Genomic DNA, 16070 nt, shown 5'->3' with positions numbered 1-16070 from the left:
CAGCTCACTAATATTACTGCAAATAATCTCTGTGACACCCTCCCATTTCTTGTGTGTGCAGTGCGGTTTTGTTCTAAAATAAACTTTTTTCATGTGTGTTGCATGAAACTTAAACACATTTGTCTGCAAAATGTCTTTAGTAGACTCTCACACATCACCATAGTAAAAATAAATTAAAGGAAAATGCTATTTAAAACAATCTGTTTAAGAATGATTCAAGATAGTCAGGGTAAGACTCTCTCCAGAACAGAGCTGGCTCTATCAGGGGTCCCCCTTAAAGGCTGGGGCCCTGGGCCAGAGCCCACGTTGCCTATGTCTTAAAACATCTCTGCCAGGGAAGACACCTGCTACAACCTGTGTATCAAATAAACTGCTTACCTCAATGCCTGGCAGAGGGTGTCAACCGCTTTTTTTCATGGAAAGAGAAGCTGTGATAGGATGGGCAGTGCAGGAATTGGGAGTTTTTTCTGGGAGGTGAGAATGGGGCAGTGCTGCTTAGGATGGCCAGAGTTGAAATTGTTTTTTTTAATGCCATTGGACAGTGCTTCTCAGTGGAGAGCATAGTCTTTGAATGGTACTCATGTTATTGACCACAGAAGTTTCTTTGAGGAGGCTTTGCAAGAATTAAGTGGAGAACCCGTAACAATTTGCACACATTTTATCTTGAAAAATGTAGTTTTGGACTGTGTAGTAAGCCTCTGTCATTTCACCACACCAACTCGAAACCTGCAGTTTTCTAAACACTCTTACTGTGTTTAACATTATTAGCCAGATATGGACTGGGAAATGCAGATGACCGTCGATTATGTAGAATACCAGGTTCCAGAATTTTTTGTCAAGTGGTGGGGGGGCCCGACATCTAAATAAATTCAGCTGGGGGGGCTCAACCTAAAAAAGTTTGAAGACCTAAAGTGCCAAATGTGTGTATCTGGTTGTGCCAGTTCGGAACAAAGTCAGAAGTTCAGGCTGACTGCAATGGGCTGTGGGCCGGATACAGGGACCAAGTTAGGCCTGCTGAGCAAAATACCTCAAGTCCGGGTTCTCGATTGCTGTGAGACCTCATGTCGGGGATGTGGAGTGCAGTGGTGGTGGCTGTGAGGTCCTGTGTCGAGGATGCATCATTTAGCAGTGGTTCCAAGGAGCTGTGGTGATATGTTGTGAGTTCCTGCATCAAGAATGGATTGCACTACAGCAGTTCCAATGCAAGACTGCAAGGTGATGAGTTGTGCTGCATTAGTTCTGCAGCCGGACTGGCAGAGACCTTCCTCCTTTCCAATGGTCCACAACTGGTGTGGCACCACATGGACGGGTAAGACTCACAGCAGGCCAAATCCTGGTGCTGGGTTCAAGATGGTTGGAGACTTTTCTGCTGCTGATACTCTGATCAAGGGGCCAGAAAACTAGCCCCTGGAGTCACTCTGGTGGTCTTGGGTACAAGATGCACATCCAGTCCTTCTCACTCTGGCAGCAGGGCAGGACATTAGCAGGACCACAGAGTAGCAGTCCTTCTTGCAGACCAGCACAACAGTCCTTCTGAGTCTTCTACAGGTTCAGAGGTGAACTCAAAAGTTCGGTCTCATGGTCCAATATTTATACCCGGTGCCACTTAGAAGTAGCAGAAGGTTTGGAAGGTGCTATGTGACAGTTTCTCCCCCTCATCAAATCAGAGATGGCCCATCTTGCCAACACCTATTCACTCTTTGCCTCACTGTCTGGGAGCAATACACAAAGTTCGACTGCCAGCTACACCTAGTCATGTGACTCCAGATACAGACTACAGGTACCAAATGGTTGGTAGAAGAAAATGGCAACTTTGTAAAGTTAGAATTTCAGAATAGTGAATAAAAATCCAACTTCACCATTAAAGACGTTTTTAAATTACACTTCTTTGGACACCAAGCTAAACCTTCCTATCTGCTCCGAATTGAAACTTATCACGTATCAAATGTATTACGATAACCCAATGTTATCCTACGGGAGAGATAGGCCTTGCAGTAGAGAAAGACCAATGTAGGCATTTTTCTCTACTAGCACATGTAAAAGTTAAATGCACATGTACTACTATTTAAATGAACTGCTAAGGTAGGCTGTTAGCGCCTACCCTAGGGGTGATGTATAAGTATTAAAAAGGAAGGTTTAGGCCTTGCAAAAGGTTTATTCTGCTAGGTCACAATGGCAGTTTAAAATGCACAGTCAAGTTGCAGTGGCAACCCTGAGGCATGTTCACAAGACTCCTTAAGTGGGTGGCACAATAAGTGCTGCAGGCCCATTAATAGCATTTAATTTACAGGCCCTGTGTGCATTTAGTAGAGCTATACTAGGGACTTGCATGTGAATTAAAGGTGTCAATTGAGTGTAAGCCAATGTTGCTCTATTTAAGGGATTGAGCACAAGCACTTTAGCACTGGTTAGCAGTTATAGAGTCCTAAGGCCAGCAAAACCAAAGTCAGCAAAAACAGGGTATTGAAGGCAAAATGTTAGAGGAAAACCAAGCCAAGGATGTCAGGTACAATACCACCAAACCAAGGGAATTCCTCAGTAGGTCATTTTTTTGTTGTTCTTGTTCCTAGCTCCGTCCTGTAAGCTCTGTATTGTCAGGTTATCACCACAAAAACTAAAGGCAGATTCCAGAGTCTAAATCAATATTATTACAGTTCAGGATGGTACCATCTTTCTGTGACATCATCAACATATCCATTAATGTATTGTTAAACAATGTTGCTAAAAAAAACTTTACACTGTTCAATATTATGCAATGTATGAGCCTTTCTCGTATTTCAACCTGGCTGCAAAGCAATCACAGTATCTCACTAGAAAGTTCCATAACAGAACTTCCCAGCTACTGGAATGGTTGAAAATGAAAAAACCTCACCCCTGGTAATGGAGTTCTGGTCCTCAGAAAGAGGGTGAAAACTGAAGTTGTAAACATATCTCTTATATGGTCTCTGGGGTCCGACCACTGCTCTTGTGTACCCCACAGCAGAAAGCAACTAGTTCTGTGGTACCCCTGTCTTTCTGGGACACTACTTACTATACATGAACATTTTTATGCCACCCTCCCCCCCTTTGGGACGTATTGGCAACTTTTCAGCCATTTTCTTCTGCCTGCAGTACTGCTTTTGATGAAGCTTCATTATTTCTTTGACCGTGCATCTGTTTGATTTGTTTTTTAATAGTCAGGTGGCCCTGTCCCTTTTATGGGAAACCCATGGGGGATTTTTCCTCAGTCTGCATGGGAGCCAATAGCAGCACAGTCTTGCTCCCTTCCTGGTACTCTCTCTCTCATGCCAGCAGAAGTTATTCTTTCTTCCAACTGTGGTCAGCATGTGTGGGAATCATCGGGTGGAATGCCCCCTATTCTACCTGGACATGGTCATGAGAAACAGGGAAGGTACACCACAAGACTCACTGAGAATTTTTCCAAAGGGAGCATGGTGGTGTGCAACAACACCCACATGGTGCTTGACTTTTCCAGGGGAATAGATAATTAAGTAGGGAGGAGTGCTGAGCTCCCTGGACACTTTACCCAGGTGCACAGGTCCTCCCAGTTGAGAATTGTCATGGGAGCTCGGCACTCCTCCCACTTGACATTAAAGGACTGGGAAATGGGCATCTTGTCCCACCCATTTGGTTTGGGGCTTCCAACAAACCTACACAGCCACAGGCTACCAGTAGGTACGTTGAACAAAGGTACAGTGATTTTCATACAAGTGGCTCTGCGGAGCAGCGAGGCAGGCTTCAACATGACAAAGGGTCTAAACAAATGGTATAATCATAGGCCACCTTTCGCCACAAAGCAATAGGTGAAAATGCAAGGTCCAACTGCACAAATGCCCTGATTTATACAGTGGAAGGCAACCCATTCCGCCACCAGGGCAAAAAAGATTAAATTACTCAATCACTCTGATGAAGGTTTCCGCCTGCCAAATTTAGCAATGTCGCTGACCCAGCGGACGTTTCTAGCATTGGCAGGAACTGACATCAAAACAGTTCCTGTCAATACATTGTAAATTTGAAAGATGGCCCGTCAAAATAATGATATCCAAACCAACCCTACTCCACATAGAATAGAGCAAACACACAAAGGGTGGTGAGTTTCAAAGTCACTTTTATTGCATTCGGCCTCTTCCGACCTGCAACACTGAGAGAATATGTTTTCGGCTGTAACAGCAGCCTTCTTCTGTATATATACACTGCACTGGATTTCCAGCACGCTGCATTTTGGGACTGGTAGTCCCTGGGATTGATGCGAGCAGGGATTAGTCCAGCGCAGGTGAGCCCACTTGCCACTTGGAAGGAGGAGCCTGCATTTAAGATCGTTTTAGTGGGTGTTCACATTTTCCCACGGACTGTGATATTTGATAAAGGCAATCTGCCGAAACCGGTCATGCCTATGTTCCTAATAAACAACTGCTGAAGTCTCGCTGTGTCCCTTGTGTTCAACTCGCAAAGGAGGAGAAAGTGACTTGATTTTAGCGCGTTTCCTGTGGCGCGCACAAGGGACTCTTTCATTCAGTGGTCATGGACACATGGGAAGTTTCTGTGAGGTTACCGAGGAGTCGGATATTCCATGACCCGCCACTGCAGCCTCTGAGGTGCAACGAAGCAGCTGATTACAACGGGCAGAGATCGTGCAGAGAAATGGCGCTAATGTACCTGCGCCTTCAGACTTGCTGCCTTAGAGGTTCGTGGCAGAAAGTATGGGACTTCAGCTGTAACTTTTAAAAACGTTTTTGTGATACCCCACTACACTGCACTGGATTTCCAGCACGCTGCATTTTGGGACTGGTAGTCCCTAGGATTGATGCGAGCTGGGATTAGTCCAGCGCAGGTGAGCCCACTTGCCACTTGAAAGGAGGAGCCTGCATTTAAGATCGTTAGCCAAGTGGATGATGAACAGCCGCCTGAAACTGAACTCAGACAAGACGGAAGTCCTCATCCTGGGATCCTCACCCTCCGCCTGGGACGACTCCTGGTGGCCCCCGCCCTGGGCAGCGCTCCCAAACCAACAGACCACGCACGCAACCTGGGCTTCATCCTGGACTCCTCCCTCTCCATGACCAGACAAATCAACGCCGTCTCCTCGTCATGCTTCAACATCCTGCGCATGCTACGTAAGATCTTCCGGTGGATCCCCACCGAGACCAGGAAGACGGTCACCCAGGCCCTCGTCACCAGCCGTCTGGACTAGGGCAACTCCCTCTACGCCGGTACCACCGCCAAACTCCAGAAGAGACTCCAGCGGATCCGGAACGCCTCAGCACGACTCATCCTGGACATCCCCCGTCGCAGCCACATCTCCGGACACCTGAGAGACCTGCACTGGCTCCCGGTCAACAAGAGAATCACCTTCCGTCGCCTCACCCACGCACACAAAGCCCTACACAACCAAGGCCCAGGATACCTCAACAGCCGCCTCAACTTCTACGCTCCCACACGCCAGCTTCGATCGACCGGCCACGCCCTCGCCACCGTCCCCCGCTTCCGAAGAGTCACCAGAGGGGGAAGGTCCTTCTCCTACCTGGTCGCCAAGACTTGGAACTCCCTCCCTCCCGACCCACCTCCACCTGACCCAGGACCACCTGGCCTTCAGGAAGCAGCTCAAGACCTGGCTGTTCGAGCAGTAGCGGACCCAGCCCCTCCCCTAGCGCCTTGAGACCCTCCGGGTAAGTAGTGCGCTATATAAATGCTTTGATTGATTGATTGATTGATTTTAGTGGGTGTTCACATTTTCCCACGGACTGTGATATTTGATAAAGGCAATCTGCCGAAACCGGTCATGCCTATGTTCCTAATAAACAACTGCTGAAGTCTCGCTGTGTCCCTTGTGTTCAACTCGTAAAGGAGGAGAAAGTGACTTGATAAATATATATATATATTATATATATATATATATAATATATATATATATATATATATATTTTTTTTTTTCTACCCATTGACCATTGCATACACCATGTCCGCAGACATGTTGAAAGGACGCGAAGATGCAGCTAAAGGCATGTTTGCCGATTCCCCGGCTGGGGAAGTTGTACAAACTGTGTTTTCAGGCGGTTCGCAGGAATCACAATGTAGTATTAAGGAACTATTCAAAGCACTTGAAAAAGCAAGCAAGAGTGAGCAGGCAAAATGGTGGGAACACTGCTCCCTTACAAGATATTTGGAGGTGGGAAGGATCCCACGGGGTTTCAGAATCATGTTGGCGCCATCCTGCGAAAAACCAGACACCCGCATGTTACTTGAATGGGCAGGAAGTAACCTGGAGTCATCTCGGCGTTTAGTAGAAATATTGATCAAATACGCGGAGAGTGATCGGGTTGCACTGCAGGCGGAGATAGAAGTATTAAACAGCGAGATAGATAAACTACCAAGTACTCCCCTAATTGTGAAGTATCGGGAAGAAATGCTAGTTCGCTTAAAATGGGAGGAGGAAGTAATTAAAAAGCGCAAAACTTATAAGTTTCAGCGAGATCGTTTGGACTATGAACATGGTGAAATATTTACGTTTGCCAAGAAGTGTGATAATCTTAAGGCAAATAAAAAAACATTCACTAGCACTATCACTTTGAAGCAATCAATTGGTGCTGAAGCCCCAGAGGTCTCATCGGCTTCGGATTTGAGTTCTAATATAGATAGCGAATCGGATAAGGAGTTACTGAGGTCACAGAGGCTGGGTTTCGCAAATTTACTTTGGCGCAGGAGCTCGAAGTCGTCCAACAAGATCGGAGACAGACCTTGCGCTCCGGTGCACGAGGTGCAAATATAAACAAAGCGCCAACTCGCACGGAGTGCAAGGAGGAGATGCAACAAACAACGGAGGCGCAATCAACAAAACAACGATGCGCAAACCGTTGTGAATTTGACTGAGTTGCCATTGACCCCCAACGAAAATAGAATTCTAACACTGGGTTTATCTTACAGTGCTAAAAGTAATTTTGACTATGCTGGTGCCAAAATTGACTTGTTCAAATATGTGCGAAAGCTCAAACTGCGTAAATATTATCTCTTACACAAAACTGCACAAGCAGTACCGGCTATCGTGCAGGTTTTAAACTCACCACCGCTAACAGTGCCTGACTCTAATTTGCTGCACGAACTACTCGAAATGCAAAACGAACCAGATTTAACATCATCTAGCACTAGTAGAGGTCTGGATACCTTGACAGTTCCCACTGCTTTTAAACCGAAGTCTACTTTCTGTCCCCTAAAGCTAAAAGACAATATTGATATGTTTCATGACAAGGTGTCTCTCGAACTTAGGGCACTATACCTAAAACTAACAAAATTTTCCCAAAAACATCACTATCGTGACTTTGAATACCATAAATTGATCAAGAAATTACAAAACAGCGAAAACATTATCATCCGCCAATCGGATAAGGGCGGTAATGTGGTGCTTTGGCCGAGACAAATGTACATGGAAGAAGCCCTTGGCCAACTCAATGATAGAGATTGCTACAGGAGGATCAATTTGAGTGAGGAGCAGCAGACGTGGAATGGTATCTATACGAACTTGATGGTGTGGAGAAGCATGGGCCTAATTTCAATGGAGGAATTCAAGTTTATGAAAAAAGATCATCCGGTCATGCCTGTGATTTATTTCATTCCAAAGAAACACAAGAACTGTACCAAGCCACCTGGTCATCCTATCATTTCCGCCTGTAATAGTATCCAGGAAAATGTCAGCAAATATGTAGATTTCTTTCTTCAAGAATATGTTAAAAATCTGCCATCCTTTGTGCTAGATACAGGGGATTTACTGAGGAAATGTGCTGATTTTACATGGCAACCTAGCTATTTACTGATATACTTAGACATCACCTCCTTGTACACAAGCATTTATCACAGGGATGGTTTGAAAGCTGTACATCAATATTTAAGTATGAGACCCTTCTGCTTGAATGAACATAGCAAAATGATTTTATATATGATCAATTTATGTTTAGAGAATAACTTCTTTCTGTTCTCAAACCAACTGTTTCAGCAAGTCAGGGGTGTGGCTATGGGGGCCTGTTTTTCTCCCAGTTATGCCTGTCTCCATATGGGATACTGGAAGGAACAGGTTCTCATACCCACTAACCCAACCATCATGGTTTCTAAAGTCGTTAAATGGATGAGATACATTGACGATATTTTAATTGTCTGGGATGGTTTGGAAAGCGAAGCAGTTCAATTCATTGAAAATCTCAATGACAATAATCTGAATCTAGGGTTCACTAGTCAGATTAGCGCTACTTCAATATGTTTTTGGATGTTGAGGTTTTCATTCGCAATGGTAAATTGGAAACAAAACTGTTCCGAAAGCCCACAGCTGGCAATGCTGTGCTGCATGCTTCTAGTCACCCATCCTGCTCATCTCATATGAAGCATCCCATTTGGCGAGATGCTTCGTATCAGGAGAATCTGCAGCACAGACATTGATTATAGAGAGGCTCAAATAGCGTGCAGGGCCAGATTTTTGAGAAGAGGCTGATGTCTTAGATAAAGCAATGAGTAGAGCAAATTCTCATGGTAGAATGCAGCTATTGGCTAATAGTGCTTACAGCCCAAGTAGCACAGTCAGTGTTGAACAGAATGAGACCAGGTTGATCTTTACGTACAGTAATCAACATCAAACCATTCACAGGATTGTGAAAAAGAACTGGACACTTATTACTAGTGATCCAGTTCTGGGTAATCAGGTCACCAGCTCTCCCAGTATTGCTTACAAGAGAGCTAGATCTAAGAATAACTGTTTGGTTTCTAGCAGCCCAGAAGTGAGATCTACAAGTTCTTGGCTCAACAGCAGTTAAGGTTTCCTCAAATGTTCTTCATGTAAGGCATGCAGGAATGGAATCAGTAAAACAGAATATAAGACTCCTTTCAGTGATATACCTGTATGCATTAAACATAAACTGACATGTAGAACAGAGCACGCGGTGTATGTACTGGAATGTCCCTGTGGCCTGCGTTATGTGGGAAGTACCAGACCACATGTGTATAAAAGAATACTCCAGCACATACGGGCCATCAACAACGGTGACACCGCGTATCCAGTAGCACGCCACTTTGAGGAAAAACATAATAAGAACCCAATAGACCTCAGATATTTTGTAATCGACACAGTCCCCCCGCAGAGGAGAGGTGGCGACCGTGAGGCACTATTAAGGAAATTAGAGACCAGACACATTATTCTCTTGGATACTAAGACACCCAATGGTTTGAACGCTAGTGAGGATTGTTTTACTTATCTTTAAATTGCAAATAACTTTAGCCTGTCACAGTGTACATAGTAATGAGCTGCTTTTTCATTTGACCAATTTTTTGTCTATTTTTTAACATTGTATGTGTATTATACTTGTCACTTTATTAGGGTTGCACTATATATATTTTTTCATGACTATTTATTTGCGAAATGTGCACATTTGTCAAAAAACACTAATATGGCGACAGGCATTTGCCCATTTGGGCTTTATTGCACATTGTTCTCCTTACATTTAGAGGGAACACGGTGGTTTTAGATCGTCCTGTTGGCACAACGTAAATGCACATAAGTTTGAGAGATGTCAGTAGATCCTTGTTATTTAATGATTTTAACAGGATTTTATTGACTTTACTGTCTCTTAGATATATGGCTTATATTGGTTTTATCGCCTAAATGGTTTTTAACAGCAATGTTGAGGAATATTTATATTTTAGACATATTTATTGATTTATATATATGTTTTATATTTATTCTAAATTGCTGCTATTTGGGATATTACTCACCCAAACCCATGGCTATTTGATTAAGCAACTGTTTAAATCAAATTGATAATGCAAATTTCGTTATACATAGGTATGTAATGCAGTATGTTTTCTATGTTTATAATTAAAACTGCTGCAATAATTGGTCATGTTGCACTTTAAAAGGAGTATCCCGCCCTTTCAAACGATGTCATGTGATCAAGGTCTCGTTAGGCTGAAACGCGTTATGGCGGTTTTGGTGCTGGGCACTGAATAAAATTGAAACGCACCAGTTATTGGGTTCGCCCTGTCTTTGCTGTCAATGCTGTTGAAGACGACTTTCTGCCACATATATATGTGCCTCAATAAAGGACTTAACCTTGGTGGCCGAGTTCGCCTGTCATTGTGTGCACCTCCAACTGTGGCAGCGTAATGGAATATATATATATATATATTTATATTTATATATAGATATGTGTCAGACCTGGCTTGACCAGTGGCTTTATCCCTAGACTTTTTTGCTTTTTAGCCTTCTGTTTCTGCTCTCCCTGTCAATTGTTATGATGGATTGGCTATTCCATGATTTGCATATTTGATTTACTGATCAGTCCCTAGTACAGTGCACTATGAGTGCCCAGGGCCTGAAAATCAAATGCTGTTAGTGGGCCTGCAGCACTGATTGTGCCACCCACATAAGCAGCCTGTGAATGTATCTTATACCTACCACAGTAAAGTCTGCACACACAGTTTTAAACTGACATGTCGACCTGGCAAGTGCACCCACTTACCAGGCCCTGACCTTCCCCTTTCTTACTTGTTAGTCACCCATAAGGTAGGCCTAAGTTACCTCTGTGGGCAGGGTGCAGTGTATGTGAAAGGTAGGATATGCCCTGATATGTTTGGCATGTCCTGATAGTGAAATACTGCAATTTCGTTTTTCTCTATTGTAAGGCTATCTGTTCCCGTAGGATAGAATGGGGAGTTTGCTTATAACATCTCAAAAGCATATCTGCCCCTGGGAACCAGATGGGAAAATAAAGTTTAGTATGCCTGAACTCAGAATGTGTTTGAAAATGCCACTTTTAGAATGTAGGTATTTTCTTGCTTAGCAATCCAGTGTTCCTCTTTGAAGCGACAGGGGCTGGGTATGTGTAGTGCCTCCAGAGAGTCTGGATGAGTCAGCGCTAGGCTGATTAGGCCTGGTCTGCATTTGCAATGGTGGGAGGAGTAGCACTTGCACCTGAATAGGGCTGTGCCTGCCTTCCACAATGATGGCTCTGCCCCCCTGTGATGTGTCTGGAACCATGGCTCACACCGACATTGGAGTTTGTTGTGCACTTGCAAAGTGCCCCTTAGAACTGGTTTGGACTGGGCTCAGAGCCCTGGGCCAGGAGAGAACAAAGAGATTTACTGTATCAAAGGAGGGGCCCAGACCCCAGACTTTTAGATCACTTCTAGGAAATCAAAAGGAACCTTTGCCAGGGAGAAGAGCTGGAGACACTGAGGAGGAATACTGCACCTGTGATGTTTGCTGTCTGGGGTTGGCCTGCTGTGGCTTCTTTCTGCCAAGGAATGGGAAAAAAGACTTTGCGGTTTGCTGTGTTCTCCTGCTTGAGGAAGTTCTCCAAGGGGTTGAAGAAGAGCTTGCCTCCTGTTGTGAAGTCTCAGAGACACAAAGACTGCAGTCCCAGCTCCCCTGAACTTCTTTGCTGGGAGTTCTGACCTGCCATGAGGTGCCTGTAGCTGTTCTGGGCCTCTGGTGGTTGTTCTGGTTGTTGGGAGCTGAAAAAGCAATGCAACAACAAGAAGCATGACGCATCTGCACCTGTTTCCGATCCAACACTGAAGAAATCGTCACAGCACCTGCCCGCGGCTCGAGAAATAGCCGCACGCCGCATCAAGTGCACCGATATCCGAAGTCAGAGATCACTGCACCGATTCCTACGTAAGCCATGCTGTGAGGCTGCAAGAACCCGCGCATCATCCTGGATCATCCCATCCCATCGAGGGACTAGGTCTGTCGCATTGTTGGGGTACGCAGTCAGAAACTGACACATCACCTCTCCCTGCAGTAAGAAACCGACGCATCTCCTCCTATCCGGTAAAGAACCAACGCATCACCTCTTCTGCGCAGCAGTAAGGAACCGATGCATCACCTCCCCCGAAGCAAGAAACCGATGCATTACCTTCCCTGAGTGTAAGGTACAAGCGCATCACCTTCCCTGCGGCCCATTTTGCTTGTGTGCGCAACGCATCCCAGGTACTCTGTGTGAAAAGTGTCGCATCTGCAATTTGCTTGGAACTGAACTATTTCTACCATTTCAAAGTCTTATTTTTATTACTGTATTGTGGATTTTTGTCGTTTGGTCTTGTTTGGTTCAGCTAAAGATTGCTTATTTTTCTAAACTGGAGTGGTGTCCACTTGTAGTGTTTTCGCTGTATTGCTGTATGTGTTCACAAATGCTTGACACACTGCCTCTGAGATAAGCCTGTTTGCTACCAAGGGGGTGAGCAGGGGTTATTTTAGGAGTGTATCCCCCTTACCCTTAATAGAATAGAATAGAAGCAAGGGTCCCTATTTGGACAAAGGTACCTACCTCTGCCAACTAGAGATACCCATTTCTAACAATATTCAACTGCTGTGTTCGGCTGTCACAGTGATGCTACAGTTTGCGCACATCCTGCTGCTCTCCCTGGCTGGATACATTGGGGATATCCTATGATGAAGCATGAAATCTGGTGGTGGGTGAAGACATCCTGTCACACTTGTGTGTGTGTGTGTCTAGGCATAGGCTGGAAAGTATGAAATAACTCATGTGGCTTTTTGTGTGCAATAGGTTTTGTTTGGAGGCCAGTTCAACCATGGTTTTCTAATCAATCAGAGTCTTGTATAGTGCGGCTACTCACCCGTGATGGTCTCAAGGTGCTTGGAGAGGGAGGCTGTTGGTAGGATTGGGTGGAGGATAATTCGAAGAGGTGGGCGAATGACCTTCCTCCGGTTCTTGTCTTGTGGATCTTGGGGACAGAGGAAAGGGCAAGTTGGGAGGATCAGAGTTGCCTGGTGGGTACGTAGAATGTGAGGCAGTGGTTGAGGTATGCTGATGCTTCATCGTGTAGAGCTTTGTAGGAGTGAATGATGAGCTTGAAAGTGATTCTCTTGTTGACTGGTAGCCAGTGGAGTTGTTGGAGGTGTTGCGTGTTGTGGCTGCAGCGGGGGATGTCGAGTACCAGTCTGGCTGTGGCGTTTCGGATGTTATGAAGTTTCTTGAGCTGTTTCTGGGTGACGCCGGCATAGAGTGCATTGCCATAGTCGAGTCTGCTGGTGATAAGTATGTGAGTGACCGTCTTTCTGGATTCTGCGGTAAACCATCCGAATATCGTTCAAAGATGGTGGAGAGTGTAGAAGCAGGCTTAGGAAAGTGTGTTGATTTGGTGGTTCATAGTGAGCGATGAGTCCAGTGTGATGCAGAGGTTGTGTACCTGATCCGTTGGGGATATCCTAGAGTGTCATTCCAAGTTGAAGGGGTGGGTCCCAGGAGGAGTCCTTCAGCCTTGTCCGAGTTGAGCTTGAGGCAGCTGTTTTCATCCAGGTAGCAACGGCTTTCATTCCACTGTGGAAGTTGATTTTGGTGGTTGTGGGTTCATTGGTTTGGGTGAGGATCAGCTGTGTGTTATCGGCGTATGAGACAAGGTTGAGTCTGTGGCTTCTGTCGATGGCTGCAAGGAAGGGAATTTAGACTTTGAAGAGGGTGGGGCTCAGGGACGAACCCTGGGTACTACACAGCTTATCTCTGTGGGTTTTTGTGATTTGATGTTTCCCAAATGCCATCAGCAAGGAGGACAAACACATCAGCATAATGGCATTAACTTAGGTTTATGGGTGGTGCTGAAGACAGTGGAGATTATTTTCTGCATCTCTCGTCCTGGCTACCACGTGCATTGCTTGTTTCAAATTAAGTCCTAATATGGAAGATACTTGGTGATTTCAACTTAAAGCTTCGATAGTTTATGCATTCTTGAAAATGTGAGCATAATAAGCTTCAAGTTATCAGTGTCTCATCCATACATCTTGATTTAAAGTAGTTACATTTTTTCATTTATGGAGTTCCAATTTATACAAGGAAGATATTTCTTTTGTGCTTCATCTTTGATGTTGCCTAATCCTTGCCTGAAAGTGGTTGCCACATCTTAGCTGAATGCATATGACATATGTGTACACCAGTCTCGCCCTTCCACATAGAACCATGTTCATCATTTTGACTCCGCGAACCAATGAGCATATTACTTTATTCAGTCATTTAGCCAATATGAATGCATACATTTTAGAGTTAGTTTGAGTAGTTATATATGTGTTTAGAAAGAATTCCCCTGAATATTCACTGTTTTCTTGTCTTTTTTATTTGAAGACCACGTGCTCACTTGCTTTCAGTGGGCCACACCATTGCCAGTGGTTGGTGTAGACAGGGCTTGAATCGGGGTACCACGCGGGTGGACGGCATCCCACCACTTATTTTCCAGGGAGGACGCCATCCCCCCTGCTAAACAGCTGGACTTCACTCTTTGGCCTCTCAGGGACGAGATCGGAGCACACATCACGCTGCTCACCTTCGCTTTTGAGGGCTGTGGGAGGCATCCCACATCTGGAGCGAGGAGAAGGGAGGAGCCGCCCACTCACCTCCCCTCCTCCCCCAATCACAAGCGAGGGGCATTGGGGGCTCTCTGAGCTGCTACTACTACCTTCCAGATTTCTTTTTCATCTACTCGGCGGGGGTGAGAGGGGCGGGTGAGGGGCAGATTCTTGAAGTGGCAGAATAAAGTGCCCCCCCTTTACAAATGAGAGGGCACCCACCCCCATACACACACGCGCACATACACACATCTTCTCTGTCCCTGCACACCCCTGAAAATCCAGAACAGGTGCCATTAATCACATTCCCATGGCCAATTAACCTGGAAGTTGAAGAAGAATAAAAATATTGAAAAAGTGTCTGCACCCCTATCGCCAATCACCCCCGGCTCCCGCCCCTTGCACCTTTCGTGAGGTCACTTCCTGTCGTGAGGTCACTTCCGGTGACAGTGTCCCCCCATTTCTTTTTTTAGGACTTGTGCCCTGGTGTATAATGAAGATATGGAGCTACTTGTGGGACAATTTCTGTAATACCTGCATGATGAAAAAGGGATATTTTCTCATCTGCATGGAGCTTTGTCCATATGGCCCTATGAAAATTAGGTAAAGTATTTGCTCCTACTCTTGTACTGTGCCACCAACACAGCTTCAGGGGCGAACCGGCTTGTGAGACAAGGAAGGAAGTGACATGCCCTCCCCCAAGGCTATCCACATTACAGAGCATAAGAGTTGAGAGATGCCTATGACTCCGTCCGCTAGCAGATATGGTTAAAAACTGCACTTACCCAGGGTCGTAGCTCCAGGGGAATAATTGAGGTATTACGCATACCCTAATAAATGCATTTTCTGATAAATTGTTGGGTACAGATGCTTTCAGACGGTTATTGTGAGATCCCAGTCAGATTTCACCAGTACGTTTTATATATACACAGAAAAAAACTCCCTCATTTTTGTTTTGAAGGTCCTCAAAAGTGTTGGTTATTTGAACAAAATATAGTGTTTTTTCTATTATTACTCCTACTAATTCGTATTCCTCTCCCTTTCCTCTGCCTCGTAGGCCCCTCTCATTCACTCTGCTTGCTGTATAATTTATTTGAACATTATATGTCAAACTGATTGTTGGATAAACTGAAGCCCCCCGCCCATCTTACTGACCAAGGTACGCCCCTGCACCTACCTGAAGGGAAGGCATAACCTGGTCCCCCCTTAATGTCTTGTCAGGTCTTCTACGTTTGGAAGACAGACAAGTGGTATGATCTACTAGCCTCTCCTGTACTTTTGTGGTGTCAGCAAGCAGGTATGAATCCGCACCAGTGTGGGGAAGAGTGTTTTTAGTATTATGGTATATGGTTACATTCTACACTGGACACAACCAATGAGGTTGCACCGGGCGCAATCAATGAGGTTTCACTCGACACACAGCAGAAACATGCTCACTTCCACTTGGTATGATCCTAAGAGATAAGTGAGGGATATATTACAGAAAGTATCAAACTGCACAGGACTCCAGTGGGACTCCCTATCTCTCTAACGGCATCAGGGTTCAATCTACAGAGAGGCCACTTAGGGGATGTTCTGATTTGTCTCTGGTGCTCCTTTCCTCAAGAACAAACACAGGAGAGCAGCTTTCTTCGTTAAGGAGAGTGAATAGGTAAACCTTTGGGCTTCTCCCTCAAAGAACTGTCTTTGGCGACTGTGCTTGTTTTTGTCGATACTCTGTACTCCTGCACCACTTTAT

This window comes from Lissotriton helveticus, chromosome 5_1 (genome assembly GCF_964261635.1).
Source record: "Lissotriton helveticus chromosome 5_1, aLisHel1.1, whole genome shotgun sequence".
In the NCBI taxonomy this organism is placed as follows: Eukaryota; Metazoa; Chordata; class Amphibia; order Caudata; family Salamandridae; genus Lissotriton; species Lissotriton helveticus.
This window is presented reverse-complemented; position numbering follows the sequence as displayed.